The sequence below is a fragment of the Bos grunniens genome, chromosome 3, assembly GCF_055505025.1.
Source record: "Bos grunniens cultivar Pamir isolate PY7600 chromosome 3, Bosgru_T2T1.0, whole genome shotgun sequence".
Taxonomy (NCBI): domain Eukaryota; kingdom Metazoa; phylum Chordata; class Mammalia; order Artiodactyla; family Bovidae; genus Bos; species Bos grunniens.
Genome location: NC_141167.1, coordinates 119,124,405 through 119,147,647, shown reverse-complemented (window position 1 = coordinate 119,147,647; position 23,243 = coordinate 119,124,405).

Sequence of the window (23,243 nt, the reverse complement as noted above, 5' to 3'; positions counted from 1 at the left end):
ACTTTGAACATCTTGCTTAACTCTGAAATTCAGTGCTCCCATTCTGACGATAGCATTCACAACTCTTCCATTCAACAAATGTTTGCTGAGCTTGTGCCAGGCCCAGTGCCAGGAGTGGCAGGTCCACAGTGAATGAGTCGGCTCCTGACAGCTTGATTCCTGGTGCAAGCCACAGAGAAGGAGGCCACCTATTGCAGCTACCTGATCTCCAGAGCTTTCTCTTCTGTGAGAATCCATGCAAAGCTTTTATCAGAGTAGACAAGATTAACGATCATTTATCCACAATGAACCTTAAGCCAGCTGAGAAGTAGCCCTGACAGCAGGACTACTACACACCCCGTAGGACCAGTGCGAGGGGCCCCTTACTCTAAAAGCATGTGGATTGCACTAGAACTAAGTAAGACATAAAGCTTTTTTCTTCAAAAACAGTATTACTTGCAAACTACCATAGGTATGATGATGATACATAAGTCACACATAAATTTATAAACTGCAAAAATACAATATTTTGATATCATTTTACAGAACAAAAGAACAATAATATGTTATTAATGTGATATCTTGATTGACTATGAGATTCTTCTGTCTGGCTTTTCTAAATATTCATTTATTAGGTCCAAAATTTATACTTTTAGCAACTTCATTTTCAGTTGATGTAATTGAAAGCATCTCTCTTGGCAAATGCCAGATCACAAATAATGTTTGGTAATTTTTTATCTTGAGAAGGATCTTTCTGCTGATGCAGCTATTACTGAAACTGTTAAGAGTATTTTATAGGTTGTGACAACACTGGGATAAATTTCTGATAAGTTATTTCAAAATATAAATTTTAGTGCATCTACAGCTGATGATTCTTACAAAACAATTTTTCTAAAAAGATTTAACTCTTCACACAATTCATTTTTGTGTAAGTCTGAATTTAATTTGAAATATAAATTCATCCAATGACATCTTAATATTTCCTCTGATATTTCCTGTAACTTGTGGAGGATGTACAAGAAACCAAAAGTGACATCATGATTTACGTATCACTTGAAACATCTGTGTATGGTATATGGTTGTATCTTCAGTTACAAAGCAAAATTAATTTTTAAATAGTTTTCATGAATAATTGGCTTATCCAAAGCATCTTTTGAAAGTGGTGTTCTTTTCTATTGAATGAGATGATCTTTAAATTTGATTTCTTTTTCTAATCATGCTTGCTTTGCAATGTTGCAGCAGTTTTCAAACCCAGAGATTCTGAACTTTTTGAAGGGGGAGACAGGGACAAATTGGGAAGTTGGGATTAACATATACACACCACTATATATATATATATATAAAATATATAGCCAACAAGGACCTGCTGGGAACTATACTCAATATTTTGTAATTATAAGAGAAAAGAATCTGAAAAAGAATGTGTTTGTGTATAACTGAATCACCGTGCTGTACACTTGAAACTACCAAGATATTGTAAGTTAACTGTACTTCAATATAAACATTTTTTTAAACACTGTAAAGTAAGATACTGGGAAATGATTAAGTGGATCATCCTTTCTTCCTCTAAGCTTCTAATACAGCCAGCTAATCAATATCCAAGTGAGCACCACCTACTTGCAGTGTGACTTCAAGTATGCAGAGTACATGGGGATGGACCGGGAGACTGGGCTTGACAAACATACACTACCATGTATAAAACAGGTAACTAGTGAGAGCAAATTGTATAGCACAGGGAGCTCTACTCAATGCTCTGTGGTGACCTAAACGGGAAGGAGTCCGAGCCAGAGGGGCTATATGTAGACATGTAACTGATTCACTTGGATGTACAGCAGAAACTAACACAGCATTTCAAGCAACTATACTCCAGTCCAAAAAAAGAATGCACAGTATAGTAAATACAGGCCTCAATATTGTAGTATAGTCAAAGTTGTTAAGAGACTAGATCTTAGTTATTCCAATCATTAAAAAGAAATGATAATTATGTGACATGATGGAGTTGCTAATTCTCTCTACAAAGGCAATCATATTATAGTATATAAGTATATCAAATCAACACATTGTACACCTTAAATTTACAGTATTATATGTCAAATGTATTTCAATAAAAAAGAACATTTGTAGTTCTTTAATAATAAACAGACTGAAGAATTATAATTCTAAAGTATACTTTATAGCAAAGTCCATGTGCATACTCACTGGCAGTTTGTAATAATTTTCTGACAAAGCTTGCTCGCTTTTCCTGTAGTTCCTGTCCTATTGCTCAGGCTGGAGTTAATACTTGTGCAGCTGGCATAGGGACAGGCTCTAGGATGGACAGGCAAGTCTCGACCCCAGACCCTAGCACTGGCCGCATGGGGTTCCACCTTTCTCCCATGGCCATATCACTACCTCTGCTGCTTCTGTCACCATCATCACTGCCAATCCAGCCCCAGGGCTGTGCCCTGCAGCACCCTGAATACCCCAAGCATGCAGGCAGACTGTCAGGCCAACTCCTCAGCATGCACGTTACCTGCTATGTTTAGAAGTCTGGCCTATACTTACACACATGTTGCCTAGAATATCTCCTCTGCTCGCATACATGCTCCATTGGGCTTTCTTACAAAACACACATTCAAAGATAAGATTATTAAGAATTTCAAGACACTGACAGCAGAGGATAAACCAAGATCCCTGTCTCCTCTGAGAGTAGAGTCTTGCACTGGTCTTATACCCGTAAAGCCAGCCCTGCCTGAGAGGCATCAACATTTACACTATTCTACAGGTTTTTCAAAAACCCTATGACATCCTTCAGCATTATGTTTGCAGCCCTAACATGTGTCAGCCTTGAAGGACTGCAAAGATACAAATAGCCTGGCCCTGGACTCTTCCATCAGATCCTTCCCTATATCATACCAAGGTATTTATCCTGTTGGATTCTTTGAGTTCCAACCCTAGTCTGTCTTCTTTAACTTTTCAATTCATCCCACCTTTATTTTTTAAATCCTCCACTGATAGATCCATCTGATCCAAAGATTTAATCTCTCCTACAGGTTTTGCTCATTTGGCTTTTCTGAGTTCCAGCTTGATTTTTCAGAGAAGGCAATGGCACCCCACTCCAGTACTCTTGCCTGGAAAATCCCATGGATGGAGGGGCCTGGTGGGCTGCAGACCATGGGGTCGCTAGGAGTCAGACACGACTGAGAGGCTTCACTTTCACTTTTCACTTTCATGCATTGGAGAAGGAAATGGCAACCCACTCCAGTGTTCTTGCCTGGAGAATCCCAGGGATGGGGGAGCCTGGTGGGCTGCCGTCTATGGGGTCGCACCGAGTCGGAGACGACTGAAGCGATTTAGCAGCAGCAGCAGCTTGATTTTTCCAATGGCAATAATACTGCATTTAAAAATAAACTGAAGGAATTATAATTGTGATAAGAATTAGCCTATAAGCAGTGACTAATGGAGGTGACTGTGGATTAAGTGAGTAAGCAGTCAGTGGGCTAAGTAGCTATTATAAGATAAATCTCAGCTAGAATCAAAAGAACAGCACCCTACCTCCTTGGCCCTTTTCCCACAGCTCTCTTTTTCTCTTGAAATGTTGAATTCTAAATAAGAAGAGCCATCATCTTTCTTCTCTCTGAGTCAGCCCTCTGGAAAGTCCTATGAAAGGAAGAGAATTAACATTCTTAAGTACCACTGTATACCAAGCATGATGCCACGCACTTTATAAAATCTTATTTACTCTTCATTGTTGTTGGTGTTCAGTTGCTCGGTCATATCCGACTCTTTGTGACCCCATGGACTGCAGCACATCAGGCTCCCCTGTCCTTCACCATCTCCCAGAGCTTGCTCAAACCCATGCCCAACAATTCGCTGTTGCCATCCAACTGTCTCATCCTCTGTCATCCCTTTCTCCCCCTCTCAATCTTTCCTAGTATTGGGGCCTTTCCTAATGAGTCAGCTCTTCGCATCAGGTGGTCAAACAAAGCATTGGAGCTTCAGCTTCAGCATCTGTTCTTCCAGTGAATATTCAGGGTTGATTTCCTTTAGGATGGACTGATTGGATCTCTTTGCAGTCCAAGGGACTCTCAAGAGTCTTCTCCAACACCACAGTTCAAAAGCATCAATTATTCATACTCAGCTTTCTTTATGGTCCAACTCTCACATCCATACATGACTGCTGGAAAAACCATAGCTTTAACTAGATGGACCTTTGTTGGCAAAGTAATGTCTCTGGCTTTTTAATATGCTGTCAAGTTTCATCACAGCTTTTCTTCCAAGGAGCAACTGTCTTTTAATTTCGTGGCTGCAGCCACCATCAACAGTGATTTTTGGAGCCCAAGAATATAAAGTCTGTCACTGCTTCCATTGTTTCCCTATCTACTTGCCATGAAATGATGAGACTGGATGCCATGATCTTGGTTTTTTGAATGTTGTGTTTTAAGCCAGCTCTTTCACTTTCCTCTTTCACCTTCATCAAGAGGCTCTTTAGTTCCTCTTCACTTTCTGCCATAAGGGTGGTGTCATCTGCATATCTGAGGTTATTGATATTTCTCCCAGCAATCTTGATTCCAGTTTATGCTGCATCTAGCCCAGCATTTCACATGATGTACTCTAAATAGAAGTTAAATAAGCAGGGTGACAATATACAGCCTTGATGTACTACTTTCCCGATTTGGAACCAGTCAAATTCTATCTGTTGCTTCTTGATTTGCACACGGGTTTCTCAGGAAGCAGGTCAGGTGGTCTGGTATTCCCATCTCTTTAAGAATTTTCCACAGTTTGTTGTGGTCCACACAGTCAAAGGCTTTGGCGTAGTCAATAAAGCAGAAGTAAATGTTTTTCTGGAACTCTCTCACTTTTTCGATAATTCAACCAATACTGGCAATTTGATCCCTGGTTCCTCTGCCTTTTCTAAATCCAGCTTGAACATCTGGAATTCTCGGTTCACATACTGTTGAAGCGTGGCTTGGAGAATTTTGAGCATTACTTTACTAGCGTGTGAAATGAGTGCAATTGTGCAGTAGTTTGAGCATTCTTTGGCATTGCCTTTCTTTGGGATTGGAATGAAAACTGACCTTTTCCAGTCCTGTGGCCACTGCTGAGTTTTCCAAATTTGCTGGCATATTGAGTGCAGCATTTTAACAGCATCATCTTTTAAGATTTGAAATAGCTCAGCTGGAATTCCATCATCTCCACACTAGCTTTGTTTGTAGTGATGCTTCCTAAGGCCCACTTGACTTCATATTCCAAGATGTCTGGCTCTAGGTGAGTAATCACATCATCATGGTTGTCTGGTCATTAAGATCTTTTTAATATAGTTCTTCTGTGTATTCTTGCCACCTCTTCTTAATATCTTCTGCTTCTGTTAGGTCCATAATGTTTCTGTCCTTTATTGTTCCCATCTTTGCATGAAATGTTCCAATTGTGTCTCTAATTTTCTTGAAGAGATCTCTAGTCTTTCCCATTCCATTGTTTTCCTCTATTTCTTTGCACTGATCACTGAGGAAGGCTTTCTTATCCCTTACTATTCTCTGGAACTCTGCATTCAGATGGCATATCATTTTCTCCTTTGCTTTTTGCTTCTCTTCTTTCTCAGCTAATTGTAAGGCCTCTAACAACCATTTTACCTTTTTGCATTTCTTTTTTAGGGAATGGTTTTGATCATTGCCTCCTGTAAAATGTTATAAACCTCTGCCCATAATTCTTCAGGCACTCTGTCTATCATATCTAATCCCTTGAATCTATTTGTCATGTCCACTGTATAATTGTAAGGGATTTGATTTAGGTCATACCTGAATGGCTTATTGATTTTCTCTACTTTCTTCCATTTAAGTCTGAATTTGGCAATAAGGAGTTCATGATCTGAGCCACGGTCAATTCTTGGTCTTGTTTTTGCTGACTGTATAGGGTTTCTCCATCTTTGACTGCAATGAATATCATCAAACTGATTTTGGTATTGACCATCAAGTCAATACCAAGAGACAAGAGTCAACAAGAGACAAGTCATCTCTTGTATTATTGGAAGAGGGTGTTTGCTATGACCAGTGTGTTCTGTATGAGGGTGTCTGGCCTGAACTAAATGACAGGCTGAGGCAAGGTTGCCAAATCTCATTCTGCTAACCAAGAAATGGAAATATTCAATAAAGGGTACAGTGGTCCAGGAGATCCTCTACAAGAGAAGAGGATGGCAAGGAGTCAACATCTAGAGGTATCTCTAAGCTGGAATTTAGGGTTGCATTTATGTGGTGGCCACAGCTGTTCATGTGAGCAGGCTGTCACCACTTTATAGCTAATGGAATAAAGATAAAGATGTGAGAGTTGGATCATAAAGAAGGCTGAGCACTGAAGAATTGATGTTTTCAAACTGTGGTGCTGGAGAAGACTCTTGAGAGTCCCTTGGACAACAAAGAGATCGAACCAGTCAATCCTAAAGGAGATCAACCCTGAATATTCACTGAAAGGACTGGTGCTGAAGCTGAATCTCCAATACTTTGGCCACCTGAAGCAAAGAGCTGACTCACTGAATTAGAAAAGATCCTGATGCTGGGAAAGAATGATGGCAAGAAGAGAAGGGGGCAGCAGAGGTTAAGATGATTAGATAGTATCACTGATTCAATAGACATGAGTTTGAGCAAACTTCAGGAGATAGTGAAGGACAAGAAAGCCTGGCATGCTGCAGTCCATGGGGTCACAAAGAATCGGACAGGACTTAGCAGCTGAACAACAACAAAAATGAAGTAGGTTCCCCAGGACCATATCAACAGAACCTAAATTCCAACTGGACCTGGTACATAAAGATTCCAACATTACGTGATTATGACACTGATATAAAAGTTTGGTTTTGTTAACTCCCCTGGGCCCACCACCCATGCACACACACACACACATCCCCATTCAGCTGAAGTATCTGACAACATAATTCTCTACATTGGTCTTAGCAAAGAGCTTCATTCAACCAAGCTAACTCAGCTAGCCCAGGATCTCTGGCACTGAATTAAGGAAAAAAACATGAGTCTAAATACCCAGTTTGTAAACTGAATAAGCCAATTGTGTTTCTCTGGATGCCAACAAACCTTGTTAGCCTGACTCTTGCTAATTCTTTTTCAAACAACTGTCTAGGCTGTGGACTGAAATTATTTTGAAACAAAATGCTACTTTGAAACAAAACTGAGCACTGATTCCTTTGCCACCTTTTTATCACTCTCTGGAAACAATGACTACCTCTAATAGGCAGAGGCCCTTGAGGCAAGTAGGAACTAGGAACAAATAGGTTTCACCAAGAATGAAAAGTAATTCAGTTAATATTTCAAGAAAAGTATCCATTCCGTACTTACAGAGGACCTTGAATGTGAAGGATGTGGAGGGTGAAGGAGGCAGATAAGTAAATGGAAGTAATAGTGAGATTGGTACAGTATCAGATGATGACATCCACTGGGGGGACACTTCTCCACGTAAAGTGGACACTCTCACCTAAGCTATTCTTTTTGCCTCTGTTGAGATAAAAACCTCTGCTCTTCTCCCCAGGAAACTCGGCCTCATACGTGCTGCTGACGGCTGAGTGGGTGTCTGTCTAGTTGGCTCTCACACTAAGCTGAGTCCCAAATTAGTCTTCATCAGTAATAAATGTGATATTTTAGTTCTCGTCAGTGGCGCTAGTTGTAAAGAACCCATCTGCCAATGCAGGAGATGTAAGAAGTTCTGTCCCTGGGTCAGGAAGATTCCCTGGAGGAGGGGGTGGCAACCCACTCCAGTATTCTTGCTTGGAGAATCCCATGGACAAAAGAGCCTGCCAGGCTACAGTCCATCAGGTCATAAAGAGTCAGACAGGACAAAGCTACTTAACATGCACAGTTCTTGTCTGCTCAACTCTTTTATCTTTACCTCCATTTCTTCAGAATGCAGGTAAGAAGAAAGGCACTAATCATGGTGCTTTCTCAGAGACCCCAGCTCCATCAGACCCTTTACCAACATATTTTGTGAATGGTCAATCTACTTCCCCCTAGAGACATCGTTCAGTCCTCTCATCATTCAAACTTCTTTGCACAGCTTGCCTGTCTCATCCACCAACATAGTCCCTCATTACAAAAGAGATAATGTGGGTACCTCAACTCGTATTGCCTTGTTTTAAATAAACTCATGCCAGTTCCAAAGGGACACCATTTCCTCTGCTAAATCTACTTTTACTCCATGATAGCTGGGACTTAGCCAGGTAACAAGGTCAAGCTGTGGGAGCTTAACTTTTTCCCTTTATAGAAGCAGATATCGTGTGGTTCTCTCATTCTCCCTGATCCTTCAGAGTTCAGGACAGCATCTCTGTGGCCACATCTGCAATTTCTTCCAGCTCCCTTGGAAGTAATTCATCTGAGTTTGAACGCCTTTAGAGCTGCTTTGTACTGTCAATTCACTCATCTTAGATTTCAATTCCCTCTTAATCATGTTTGTTCTACCCTTTCCAGTTTCAAGGTCATTCTGCTTGATAGTGAAGACAGAGGCAAATGAGGGCTGTTTTCTCTGTCATCTTTTAACATTATCCTATCTACCCCAAGCCATGGGACTACCATTCAGCCCTTACTTCAAAGGTAACTTCTTTTTCTTTCTTCTTTTTTTTTTTTGGAGGGGTGGGGGGGCAATAAAAATTTTTTAAGCTGCATCTCATCCTGGGCTTTACCAATTCCAACACTATTTTTGTACATCTGTGCCTCTCTTGTGCTTTCCTGGTTATTTGGAGATATTTCCATCTTTTATGCAAGGTTTTTAAATACCTGAGCCCCTCTGGGATCCCCCCTGCGCAGTTACTTACTGTCCCTGCCTCCACCCCACACTTATACCCTGGGTTCTTTGTGCTGATACACTCTCAGACATTTCTGCCGCAGTGCTCTGTGTTAAAATCTTGGCATTTCTTTATGCATTCTCTATGTCCTGCACATCACTGGATCTGTATATACAGTCTTCAGTGTTGTTTTTGCCGCAGTCTGCTCTTCCTGCCTGTTTAGAATAGCTGCACAGTTCCACTACTCTTCTCTCCATGTCAGGACCCTCTTGTCCACAGCTATAATAACTGATACTCAGGCATTTTTCTCCTTTTTCCCTGAATTCTGGTTTAAAACCACCTCAGCCAGGTGAACAATTTTCTTGCTAAACACATTCTTCCCCACCTCCCCTCAGGCATTCTCAGATGCAGAGTAAGTGGTGAGCAGCTGGGATGCTCAGGGCAAGCACAGTGGGTCAAGTGTCCAAGTGCAAAGTCCATTTGCAAAGTCCCTTCACCTCTCCGAAGACACGAGCTTTATTGTCTGTAATGTGTATGACTACCTACCTCCTACATCCTGTCATCTTGTGACAATTAAATCAGAAGAAATCTATAGCAGTCTCTACAAATTCTCCCACGAGTCCATCTGTCTCTTCTCTGTCATCTGCACTGAGCAGCAGGCCTGTCAGTCCAGTTTCCTTCTACTTCGTGTGTTTCTAAAGCCACACCCTTCTCTCCCACTCCTCACACAGCTGAACTCCCATTCAAACCTCAGGTTCTAGGCCTGCTCTGTTCTTATCATACTGAGGAAGACGGAGACAGTCAGGAATATGGGGTTGCCCCAGGGCCCGGATTCTTCCGGTGCATCCCAGCTTCTGATGTCTGCTGCTCTTTCAGGAAGCCCTAGGGACCCTCCTCAGGGGAGAAAAAGAGGAAGATGGTTTGCCTTGTCCTTTGAACATCATTTCTCTAGAAAGAAATGTGCAGCTATTCAGAGAGGGAATGCCTGGCTTGATGCCAAAAGTTTCTGGAAATATTCTCTACTCATATCCTAAACAAAACTATAAAGATATAGAAAAGGGAAAGGGAAGTCGTTCAGTCGTGTCCGACTCTTCGCGACCCCATGGACTGCAGCCCACCAGGCTCCTGTGTCCGTGGGATTTTCCAGGCAAGAGTACGGGAGTGGGGTGCCATCGCCTATCGGCATCCTAAAGGCAAAAATGGCACCTGTATAAAATGCCTTAGAAGGATGACATCATGGGTCAGCAGTGGCTGCCACAGGGGCAGTGGCTCTGGGTGCAGCAGCCCTGGGTGTTGGTGCCTTTTCTTTACAGTTTTCTCTCTCTCACCTTTAATTCCTTTAATAGTTGCTATACTATTTGAATTTTACACCATGTTTAAGGGCAAATACAGGTGTTTCAGAATATTATGATGCCTGATTGTGAGGCTGTGGAGGGAGAAGAGTCCGTTCCTACACCATGCAGTGGTGGCCAGGATTTGGACGGGCAGCTCATGCACTCTCCTGTGATAACTGAGTTAAGATTTCTGCAAAACCCACTTACTGAATTCTGAGCTATTGCACTAAGGACCCTGCATATTGTCTCAGTTAGTCCTCAACAACTTCATGAGGTAAGCATTGTTACTTCAGTTTTACCCATGAAGAAGCCAAGATTTGTGAAGTTAAGTAACTTGCCACGCAGTGTGTGGCAAAGCAAAGGTTTGAACACAGATCTATGTCTGGAATCAATTATTTTAGCCACTTTTCTATGCTATGCTAACTCCTCACCCCTACACATGCACTCATACACACGCTCATATACACAGAAGTATTTGCACAGGGACAGCACATACAAATGAGTATGTGCAAATATGTGCATGCATACACATATATACACACACATGCCCATACACACAAATACACATTTTCCATTCACTTCAAAGTGATGTTTGAGACTGCTAACAGATGATCAGAGCTCAAACATTTAGATCCTCTTTCACGGTTTGCAAGAAAGGAGCCCCCTTTACATATGTTTTGCTGCTGCTGCTGCTGCTGCTGCTGCTAAGTCACGTCAGTTGTGTAACCCCATAGACAGTGGCCCACCAGGCTCCCGTCCCTGGATTCTCCAGGCAAGCATACTGGAGTGGGTTGCCATTTCCTTCTCCAGTGCAGGAAAGTGAAAAGTGAAAGTGAAGTTGCTCAGTCGTGTCCGACTCTTCGTGACCCCATGGACTGTAGCCTACCAGGCTCCTCCATCCATGGGATTTCCCAGGCAAGAGTACTGGAGTGGGTTGCTATTGCCTTCTCCACATCTGTTTTATATCTCTGTAAAACTGATTTACATCTCTGAAGACTATGGTGGAGATAGTTAACTTTGCCTAACCAAAGGGCTATCTTTCAGAGCAGGGCTAGTTGCCAACCCAGAGAAGAACACTGTCTGATTTCTTCTTGAGCCTCACTGTTGAGGAGGGTCTTCAGGTTGAAGTCCTGTCTCAGTGTGGTCCACTCTTCAGGCTTTTCACCCTTGCTCAGCAGTCCCCCACTCACTGTGTGCCAGTTCAGAAGTTGCCTCTTCCGAGTCAGGATATGTATAATTTATAAACTAAATAGTAAGGTATCAATGGATCACTAAGAACTTTGTTTTGCCAGATCCCCAGGTTGGGAAATCTACTGTGGGTCCTAGAACTTCTTAGGAGTGTGAGAACTTATTTGGTATAATTATTCTGCAGTTTCGGAGAAGGCAATGGCACCTCACTCCAGTACTTTTGCCTGGAAAATCCCATGGACAGAGGAGCCTGGTGGGCTGCAGTCCATAGGGTTGCTAAGAGTCAGACATGACTGAGCGACTTGACTTTCACTTTTCACTTTCATGCGTTGGAGAAGGAAATAGCAACCCACTCCAATGTTCTTGCCTGGAGAATCCCAGAGATGGGGAGCCTGATGGGCTGCCGTCTACGGGGTCGCACAGAGTCGCACAGACACGACTGAAGCGACTTAGCAGCATTCTGCAGTTTGTGGGTCATTTGCTTGGCATCTCTGTGGTGGGATTAATGGTGACCTCCTCCAAGAGGGCTTATGGTACACCCAGGTCTGCTGCACCCAGAGCCCCTGCCCCTGTGGTAGGCCACGGCTGACCTGGACTCCACAGGAGACACTCAAAAATTCAAACAGGAGACATTCAAACACTCAAAAAAATAGAAGAAAACAATAGAATAGGAAAGACTAGAGAGCTCTTCAAGAAAATCAGAGATATCAAGGGAACATTTCATGAAAAGATGCGCACAATAAAAGATAGAAATAATATGGACCTAACAGAAGCAGAAGATATTAAGAAGATGTGGCAAGAATACACAGAAGAATTATACAAAAAAGATCTTCATGACCCAGACAACCATGATGATGTGATCACTGGACTAGAGACAGACATCCTGGAATGTGAAGTCAAGTGGGCCTTAGGAAGCATCACTACAAACAAAGCTAGTGGAGATGATGGAATTCCAGTTGAGCTATTTCAAATCCTAAAAGATGATGCTGTGAAAGTGATGCACTCAATATGTCAGCAAATTTGGAAAACTCAGCAGCGGCCACAGGACTGGAAACGGTCAGTTTTCATTCTAATCCCAAAGAAAGGCAATGCCAAAGAATGTTCAAACTACTGCACAATTATACTGATCTCACACACTAGCAAATTAATGCTCAAAATTCTCCAAGCCAGGCTTCAACAGTATGTGAACCATGAGTTTCACAATGTTCAAACTGGGTTTAAAAAAGGCAGAGGAGCCAGAGATCAAATTGCCAGTATCAGCTGGATCATAGAAAAAGCAAGAGAATTCCAGAAAAAAGTCATCAAAGACTTTGACTGTGTGGATCACAACAAACTGTGGAAAATTCTTAAAGAGATGGGAATACCAGACCACCTTACTGGCCTCCTGAGAAATCTGTATGCAGGTGAAAAAGCAACAGTTAGAAATGGACATGAAACAACAGACTGGTTCCAAATTGGGAAAGGAGCACATCAAGGTTGTATACTGTCACCCTGCTTATTTAGCTTATCTGCAGAGTACATCATGTGAAATACCAGGCTGGATGAAGAACAAGCTGGAATCAAGATTGCCAGGAAAAATATCAGTAACTTCAGATATACAGATGACACTACCCTTATGGCAGAAAGTGAAGAACTAAAGAGCCTCTTGATGAAAGTAAAAGAGGAGAGTGATAAATTTGGCTTAAAACTCAGTATTTACAAAACTAAGATCATGACATCTAGTCCCATCACTTCAAGGCAAACAGATGGGGAAACAATGGAAACAGTGAGAGACTTTATTTTGGCGAGGCTCCAAAATCACTGCAGATGGTGACTGCAGTCATGAAATTAAAAGACGCATGGTCCCTGGAAGAAAAGCTATGACCAACATAGACAGCATATTAAAAAGCAGAGACATTACTTTGTCAACAAAGGTCCGTCTAGTGAAAGCTATGGTTTTTCCAATAGTCATGTATGGATGTGAGAGTTGGACTATAAAGAAAACTGAGCACAGAAGAATTGATGCTTTTGAACTGTGGTGTTGGAGAAGACTCTTGAGAGTCTTTCGGACAGCAAGGAGATCCAACAAGTCCATCCTAAAGGAAATCAGTCCTGAATATTCACTGGAAGCACTGATGCTGAACCTGAAACTCCAATACTTTGACCACTTGATGCAAAGAACTGACTCATTGGAAAAGACCTTGATGCTGGGAAAGATTGAAGGCAGGAGGAGAAGTGGATGACAGAGGATGAGATAGTTGGATTGCATCACCGACTCAGTGGACATGAGTTTGAGCGAACTTCGGGAGTTGGTGATGGACAGGGAGGCCTGGCATGCTGCAGTCTATGGGGTCACAAAGAGTCAACAACACTGAGTCACTGAACTGAACTGAACTGAGGAAATTTCTATGACTCTGCTTTTCTAAAACTGAAACTTTGTCTGACAGAGGAAGTAAAGCTACCACCTGAGCACCCAGGTACTTCTGTGTCCTTCTTCAGTAGTCAGCTGGTGGAGCATCTGCCCACATTACAAGCTCCTACTCTGAGAGGTAGACCTGTGTCCCTGTTCCCAGCACCATGGTCCCTGCAGGTCTCTGGAAGCACTTCTTTATTTTCTAACTCTCTTTAGTCTTAGGTTAAACGGCATACTCCCTTTTATAATAAGCCCTGGATGTCTGCCCTACACAGTCTGTAAGAGCTGGCACAATGTCTCTGTGGACAAGGACCAAGGCTTGTGTTGCTTCAGTATCAGGGCAGGCAGACTATCAAAGTGGTCAAGGACAAGGTCTCTGGAGTCATAAAGGCTCAAGGGTTCAAGGCCCAATACTACTTCTTTTTAGCTGAATGACCTCACATATGTTATTTAAGATCTCTGAGCTTCAGCTTCCTCCTCAGTAAATTGGGCATCAGTTCAGTTCAGTCACTCAGTCGTGTCTGACTCTTTGCGACCCCATGAATCGCAGCACGCCAGGCCTCCCTGTCCATCATGAACTCCCGGAGTTCACCCAGACTCGTGTCCATTGAGTTGGTGATGCCATCTAGCCATCTCATCCTCTGTCATCCCCTTCTCCTCCTGCCCCCAATCCCTCCCAGCATCAGAGTCTTTTCCAATGAGTCAACTCTTCGCATGAGGTGGCCAAAGTACTGGAGTTTCAGCTTTAGCATCATTCCTTCCAAAGAAATCCCAGGGCTGATCTCCTTCAGAATGGACTGCTTGGATCTCCTTGCAGTCCAAGGGACTCTCAAGAGTCTTCTCCAACACCACAGTTCAAAAGCATCAATTCTTCGGTGCTCAGCCTTCTTCACAGTCCCACTCTCACATCCATACATGACCACAGGAAAAAACCATAGCCTTGACTAGACGGACCTTTGTTGGCAAAGTAATGTCTCTGCTTTTGAATATGCTATCTAGGTTGGTCATAACTTTCCTTCCAAGGAGTAAACGTCTTTTAATTTGATGGCTGCAGTCACCATCTGCAGTGATTTTGGAGCCCAAAAATATAAAGTCTGACACTGTTTCCACTGTTTCCCCATCTATTCCCCATGAAATGATGGGACCGGAAGACTTTGACTATGTGGATCACAATAAACTGTGGAAAATTCTGAAAGAGATGGGAATACCAGACCACCTGACCTTCCTCTTGAGAAATCTGTATGCAGGTCAGGAGGCAACAGTTAGAACTGGACATGGAACAACAGACTGGTTCCAAATAAGAAAAGGAGTACATCAAGGCTGTATACTGTCACCCTGCTTATTTAACTTATCTGCAGAGTACATCATGAAAAACGCTGGACTGGAAGAAACAGAAGCTGGAATCAAGATTGCTGGGAGAAATTTCAATAACCTGAGATATGCAGATGACACCACCCTTATGGCAGAAAGTGAAGAGGAACTCAAAAGCCTCTTGATGAAAGTGAAAGTGGAGAGTGAAAAAGTTGGCTTAAAGCTCAACATTCAGAAAACCAAGATCATGGCATACCAATTCCTATTCCATAAATTTACTATAAAGATTAAATGAGAATATACATGTCAAGTGCTTAGAGTCTGGCATGAGTATACACACACACTCACACAAACACTCAATAAATTGGTAGTTATTATTATTCCTCACAGTGCCTTGCTGGGAGAGAGCAGAATAGATGTGTCATACATTATATGCTTATTTGATCCTTTATTGTCTCACTAGTTACTGATGCTTCTTAGTATAAGGACAGACATAGAGAAATCCTAAGATTGTCAACTCCCCAAAGCAGAAATTATCAGTTCAAAAAGTTGAATAACAGGATGCCCAAAAGGCATGCAGATCAGATGAATGACTAGTCTTAGCGTATTTCAGTCTTTCCCATCGCTGGAGGGCCGGAGGTCCTGACTGGGCCGGTGTTTCCCCAGCACAGTGGTCCTTAGACTTGAGGGTAAAAGAGGTGCCATTAGTTTGCTTAGTTGAAGGGAAGGCTCAGTGAAATCCAACACACTGCTCTCTGCCCACCGCAGACCACGTCAGGGCCCGTGTTTTGTTATTTCCCTCCAATTTATGAGACAAACTTTGGTCTTCAAATTAGTAAGCATGAAGAATGGCTCTACAGGGGAATATGTTGTTCAAATCCAGCTGCTGAAATGTGGTAGTTTGTGAGTAATTAGCTCATTTGCTTCAGAGGATAAACTGAAACTATCCAGATTCAAGCCCAGGTTTCCACCAGCTGTTATGGAGTTCGAACTCCTTCCTCCAAGTCTTAGAGAATTGCATTCGTCTGCCTAAACTGCCATAGCAAAACATCACAGATGGGATGGCTTAAACAACAGACACCTACTTGTCACAAGCAGGGACACTCATCATCTCTGCATCTTTAGAGTCCTTCTTCCTTTTTCTTGAGGAACAGCATGTGTCCACAACTGAATAGGTCTATGGCCCAGTCCTATAGGATTGAAGAAGTCTGACAATTCTTTATTTTGTCTCATATTTTTTCTGTTCTCTGTCATTCAGACTGTCAGTGTCTTCACTGATATAATTGCATCCTTAGCTTCTGTTAAAACGCTGGATTCAGTCCGTGAGTCACATACATGATCTCTTCATCAAATGGTTGTTCAGTCCCTCTAATAGTGCTCTCTTTGCAAGCTTCCTCACGTGTTGCAATATGGATGGGCAGATTTCCCAAATCTTCAAGTTCTGCCTCCTTTTTGCTGAACAATCTCTTCTTCAATCTGTCTTTTTCCTTTCACATTTTACTATAGGCATTCAAGAGAAATAAAGCTACTCCTTCAAAATTTTGCTTAAAAATCTCCTCAAATAAATATCGAATTTCATCACTTAGAAATTCTACAAACACCACAGACACTAGCAAACAGTTCAGCCAAGTTCTTTGCCACTTTATAACAAGGATCGCCTTTCCTCCAGTTTCCCATAACATGCTCCTCATTTCCACCTGAGACCTCACCAGAATCACTTTTAACATTTCTAGCACATGCCTCAAATCTTGTCCAGCCTCTACTCATCACCCAGTTACAAAGCTGCTTCCACATGTTTAGGTATTTGTTACATCAGTACCCCTCTTTCTGGTAGCAAAATCTGTATTAATGTGCTCTGGCTGCCTTAACAAAATGCCACCAACTAGGTAGCTTAAACAGCAAACATTTATGTCTTACAGTTGTTGGGGAAGTTCAAGATCAAGGTATTGGCAAGTTTAGTTGCTGGTGAGGACCATCTTCCTTACTTGCAGCCAATCACTTTCTCACTGTGGCAAAGAAAGAAATCTCTCTTCCTCCTCCTCCTCATCCTTCCTCTCCTCCTTTCTCTTCCTCCATTAATTCCCTCTTGATGGCCTTACTCTCATGACCTTCTCTGACACTATTTACTTTCCTAGGCCCCACTCCCAAATACCATTACACTGAGGGTCGGGCCTTCATACAAACTTGGGGTGGGGAGAATACAATTCAGTCCTCAGCAATGATTTAACATCTGCATTTTTACTTAAGCCTTGTCTGGTCCTAGGAGCCCTCTCGCCTGTATTGTGTGACATCTGTGAATATTTTTAAGGAAAGGCAGGCATAGCTGCACCTTCCGTTTTCCCTCATCCCTCTTCCTTTAACTCTTAAATAATTGGTCAAATGAGAACTGCTAGAATTTATTGAGAATTTACCATGTGCCAGGCGCTGTTCTAAATAACTTATCGTTAAGCCTCATAACAAATCTATGAGTTAGAGTTCTCTTCACAAACTTTTTTGCAATATAGAATGCATGCATGCATGCTAAGTTGCTTCAGTTACATGTCCAACTCTTTGTGACCCTGTGGACTGTAGCCTGCCAGGCTCCCCTGTCCTTGGGATTCTCCAGGCAAGAATACAGGTGTGGGTTGCCTTGCCCTCCTCCAGGGAATCTTCCTGACCCAGGGATTGAACCTGCATCTCCTGTGGCTCCTGCATTGCAGGGGAAATCTTTGCCACTGAGCCACTGGGGAAGCATGCAATATAGGATAGGTATTACTAACAACCGTAAGATGAGCAAATGGAGACACAGAAAGTTGAGTAATGTGTTCAGAATTGAAAGACCAGAATTTAAACAGAAGCTGTCTAACTGGAGAGCCCACATCTTAATCGTTACACCACAGGTCTCTGAATGTGTTATATGATGCCACATCTCTTTGTGTGTCTCCTCTGTCTGAAATTCCCTTCCTGCCCCATTCCATCATTTGGTGAGCTGCTACTCACCCTTCAAGTTCATGAAGTCTTTCCCTGACCCCACTGGGAGAGTTAGATATGGGCTTTCCTCTCTGCCCCCAAAGCACATGGCATATGCTGCTGCTGCTGCTGCTAAGTCGATTCAGTCGTGACCGACTCTGTGTGACCCCATAGACGGCAGCCCACCAGGCTCCCCCATCCCTGGGATTCTCCAGGCAAGAATACTGGAGTGGGTTGCCATTGCCTTCTCCGAACATGGCATATAACATAGGCCGGTTTTCCAGCACTCCTGTGACAGTTGTTCATGTATCTTTCCCCACCAGTCAAGATGAAGCAGAGGACCCCCAGCACAGGTCTAAGTAGTCCACACCTTTGAAACCCCAAAACCATGCACATGGGGCTTAGTACATTGTTGTCATTCAAAATATTATTGTTGAAGTTAAAACTAAAAAGCATAACTAGTTAATAAACTGTTTGAATTCAGCAAACTCAGGAAACTCCTTGAATTCTGACCCTCAAAATGAAATAGCTGACATCTAATTTTTCTGCTACAAATTTGTCAAGGATAAAATATGTCCCTGGCTCTTATCAACTCCTTGGAAATGTTTCCTCTTCTCTTTTAGTACCACTCTTCCTCAGCTGTTGCCTGAACAATCCCATTGGTCCCCTTCTACCCCTTTCCCTGTCTTTCCCGTTCCAAATCACTAGCTTAGGCTCTACCAGAATGATCTACGTAAACAGATCCAATGATGTCACTTCCTACAATCCTTTCAATGTCCCCACCTCCCTCTCTCCTTACACACACCCAAGGCTGACCAGCATACTTGTTGTGGGTTGTTAGTTCAACCCCACTCATCCAGCTCCAATGATGCACTTTTAAATACTTAAACGCCATCACATTTCAACATCAGCATTCAGGGTTGAGGGAAGATGCTGAAATCATCTTGCAGGCTCAAGGTGGAGAAATTTTAAACTCATTGGTTTTCCGTGCTGACTAAGTTCTATGTGACTAGAGGGAAACAAATCAATCGCATCACTTTTCACTTAATTAGCCTGAAGCTGCTGGCCTGGGCATTCTTCCTGCTGAGCCAGCACAGCCTGTCTGCTTCATTCCCCTTCTGATAGTCAGCAGAGGGCCCCTCCACAGTGTACTCCTAGTCCTACGGCCACATCCCGTGGACCCCTGAGGCCACTCACTCACGTCTATATTATGAAGCTTCTGCCTCATAGAGTAGGTGTCCATGTTCTCACCAGGCTCTGAGTCTGAAGGGGCAGAGACAATGCTCACTTATTATTTATCCCCAGGACCTGGCATACAGTTGATACTCAGTTTTCAATAAATGATGTCACATCCCAGAGTAAAATTCCCAAAACCATGCTTAAGAATTAGATGTAATCTTCTCATTCCACTCTAGTAATTGGACAAGCATCTTGCTGGCTCGGCACCTGTCTTCTCCTTGTCTCTTCAGATGGGCACACAACAGTCTCTATGTATCCAGCTACAAGCAGTTCAAGCCACACACCGGCATCTGGATGACATCTTCTCCCCAGTTCATGTTGATAAACTCCTTCTTGGGTTGTTTAAAAAAATAATAACCAGTCCAGTTGGCCCTAGTGGTGAAGAAATCACCTGCCAATTCAGGAGATGTAAGAGACATAGGTTCAATCCCTGGATTGGGAAGAAGAAGGAATGGCAACCCGCTCCAGTATTCTTGCCTGGAGAATCTCATAGAAAGATGATCCTGGCTGGCTATGGTCCATGGGGTCACACAGAGTCGGACATGACTGAAGCAACTTAGCACAGCCCAGCACAAGGTCTTGCTAGTCTTAGAGCCATTCAGAATTCAAAGGGTTATTATGAAATAGAGAACATGAGTGCACTTTTTGTGGGTCAGTGGTCTTCGGAAGGTCCTAAGAAGAATACCCACATCCCTTCCTTGATCCTGGTCTTCTCATGAACCAGTGGCTGCCAACAATGACTCTATTTGTGCTAATAATCTAAGATCAATCCCTCCTTTTGTGTGGTGAATTCTATTCCCTCTCTCTTATGGAAGAACAGAACTTTAACAACTTCTCTTACTCTCTCCTGTATCATAGTTTTCTTTCTTTACTGGATCATGTCCATCACTACACAAAAGCACCACAGGGACTTCCCTGGCAGACCAGTGGTTAAGACTCTGTCCGTCCTCTGCAGGAAGCACAGGTTTGATCCCTGGTCAGGGAACTAAGATCCCACATGTCTGCATGTCATGCAGCATGGCCAAAAAAAAAAGAAAGGAAGAAAAGGGGGAAAAGGCACTATATAAGAAAATTTAAAAAAAAAGAGAGGATTTGAAAAGTAAGAAACAAAATTCATTATGTACTAATGATATGAATTCTCCACAAAAAAAAAAAAAAAACAGAGAAGAGAGAATAATATGAGAGATTAGCAAGGTTTCTAACTTTTTAAATAAAAGGTATCCCTGGTGACTCAGATGGTAAAGTATCTGCCTGCAATGCAGGAGACCTGGGTTTGATCCCTGGGTTGGGAAGATCCCCCTGAGAAGAGAATGGCAACCCACTCCAGTATTCTTGCCTGGAGAATTCCATGGACAGAGCAGTCTGGCAGGCTACAGTACATGGGGTCACAAAGAGTCAGACAGGATTGAGCACTGAGCAACTAACACAAATACACATCCCTATATTAAAAACAATCAATCTAAGAATAATTGTGAAAATTTATATGATATTAGGAGTAAGCATGAACAAGATATTTTGGGTATAATTATAAACCCTAATTTAATGCCATAAAAGATGATTAAAATAAGTTGAGTGATATACAAAATTAATGGGTAGAAAGATTCAACAGCTTAAAGATGACAAATTCTCTCCAATCTGAATCTAAATGGTCAATGAAGTCCCAATCAAAATATCTTCAAAGTTTTTAGCAAAATTTAATAAGCAAATGCACATATTTATATGGAGTAATAAAGGATTGAGTGAGAAAGCAGAGACATTACTTTACCAACAAATGTCCATATAGTCAAAGCTATGGTTTTTCCAGTAGTCATGTATGTATGGTGAGAGTTGCACCATAAAGAAGGTTGAACGCCAAAGAATTGATGCTTTTGAGATGTCGTGTTGGAGAAGACTCTTGAGTCTCCTCAAGAGTCAGCAAGGACAGCAAGGATATCAAACCAGTCAATCCTAAAGGAAATCAGTCCTGAATATTCGTTGGAAGAACTGATGCTAAAGCTGAAGCTCCAATAATTTGGCCACCCGATGTGAAGAGCCAACCCATTAGAAAAGACCCTGTTACTGGGGAAGATTGAAGGCAGGACGAGAAGGGGGTCAACAGAGTTTGGATGACATCATCAACTCAATGGACATGAGTTTGAGGAAGCTCCGGGAAATGGTGAAGGACAAGGAAGACTGGCTTGCTGCAGTCCATGAGGTCGCAGAGTCTGACGTGACTGAGCAACTGAACAACAACAACAAAGGATAGAGGATATCCAGGAGAGTTTCAAAGAAGGAAAATAAGGAGGGAACTCACCTAATCAGTGGATTTGTCATTACACAATAAAAACTAAAATCATGCAGCAGGCATGGAGGTTGCTTACCCAACACCCATTCCCCCTTATTTCTCCCCCAAAAATCTCAGTTCTCTCTGGGATGGCAAGGTGAACAGTCACCTTCTCAGATTCTCTTGAGCTATTGTATCCATGTGACTCAGGTGTAATCAACACGATAGGTTTACTGATTGGAAAAGCTACTGTTTAAAAGATAAAAAGCATACTTGGGGATATGTGCCTTTTCCCTTCGCCTTTATTCTTTCTTCCTCCATAGAATAAAAGTGCTGAATGTGAAAATGCAGCAACTCTCTTGTGATCAGGAGGAAGGAAGATACATGATAAGATCAATGGACTGGAAAGAGGAATTCTGGAGGTTTTTTCCCCTTCCCTTTTCTTCCCTCTGCTTTTTGCTTCCTTTCCTACTTCCCTGTTGTATTCTCCTTCTTGCTTATAGTTTTTATTTCCCTTTCACACTTCTCTCTTTCTCTCTCTGCTCCATGCAGCTTATAGGATTTTAATTCTCTGACCAAAATCAAAACTGCAGCGACAGCAGTGCGAGTGCGGAATCCTAACAATTGAACAGTCAGACTGGAATTTCCTCACACTTCTCTTTTCTTCCTTCCCACTTCACTTCTTTTCTCCTACTGCCATTTTTTAAAATCTTTTTTTGCTTCCCTTTCTTACTTCCACGTTTTGTTCCCTTTACTTTGTTGTCATTTTTTGCTCCCCTTTTAAAACTTCCTCTTTTTTTGCTTTGCTTTATCTGCTTCCCTTGTGTTGTTTCCTGTTTCCCGATTCCCTTTCTCCACTGCCCTTTCTTTGCTGTCTTTTCTTGCTTCCCCTTTCTACTTCTCTTTTTGCTTCCCTTCTTTCAGTTCCCTTTTCTCTGTTCCTTTCTTATTCCTAAAGCTTCTCTTTTCTTCCCTCTCTTTTCTCACTTTCCTTTTCTTGCCTCACTTTTATTGACTCCCTTTTCTCGTTTCCCCTTATCACTTTTTCCTTTCATCTTCTTTCTTGCTCCCCTTTCTTATTTCCCAATCTTGTGTCCCTATCCTTGCTCCATTTGCATGCTTCCCATTTTTAATTCCCAAATTTTCATCCCTTTACTTGCACAAGATTTTTTAACGTTGTTGTTGTTCAGTCATTCAGTTGTGTCAGACTCTTTGCGACCCCATGGACTGCAGCATACCAGGCTTCCCTGTCCTTCACCATCTCCTGGAGCTTGCTCAAACTCATGTCCATTGAGTCAGTGATGCCATCCAACCATCTCATCCTCTGTCGTCCCCTTCTCCTCCTCCCTTCAGTCTTTCCCAACATCAGGGTCTTTTCCAATGAGTCAACTCTTCACATCAGGTGGCCAAAGTATTGGAGCTTCAGCTTCAGCATCAGTCCTTCCAATGAATATTCAGGACCAATTTCCTTTAGGATTGACTGGTTTGATCTTCTTGCAGTCCAAGGGACTCTCAAGAGTCTTCTCCAACACCACAGTTCAAAAACATCAGTTCTTCAGCACTCAGCCTTCTTTTTAACTTTACTGAGATATAATTGATATATAACATTGTTTAAGTACAAAACAAAATGTCAATTTGGTATCCTTAACAAATAACTATATTAGTATAGTTAACTAACTATATTAGTATAAATAACTATATTAATAGTATAGTTATATATAATAATATAGTATAACTATATTATTAACTATACTGTATATAATAGTATGCATTATGTAAATATAAATATAATCACCATGTTGTATATTAGATACTCTGAACTTACTCAACGAATAA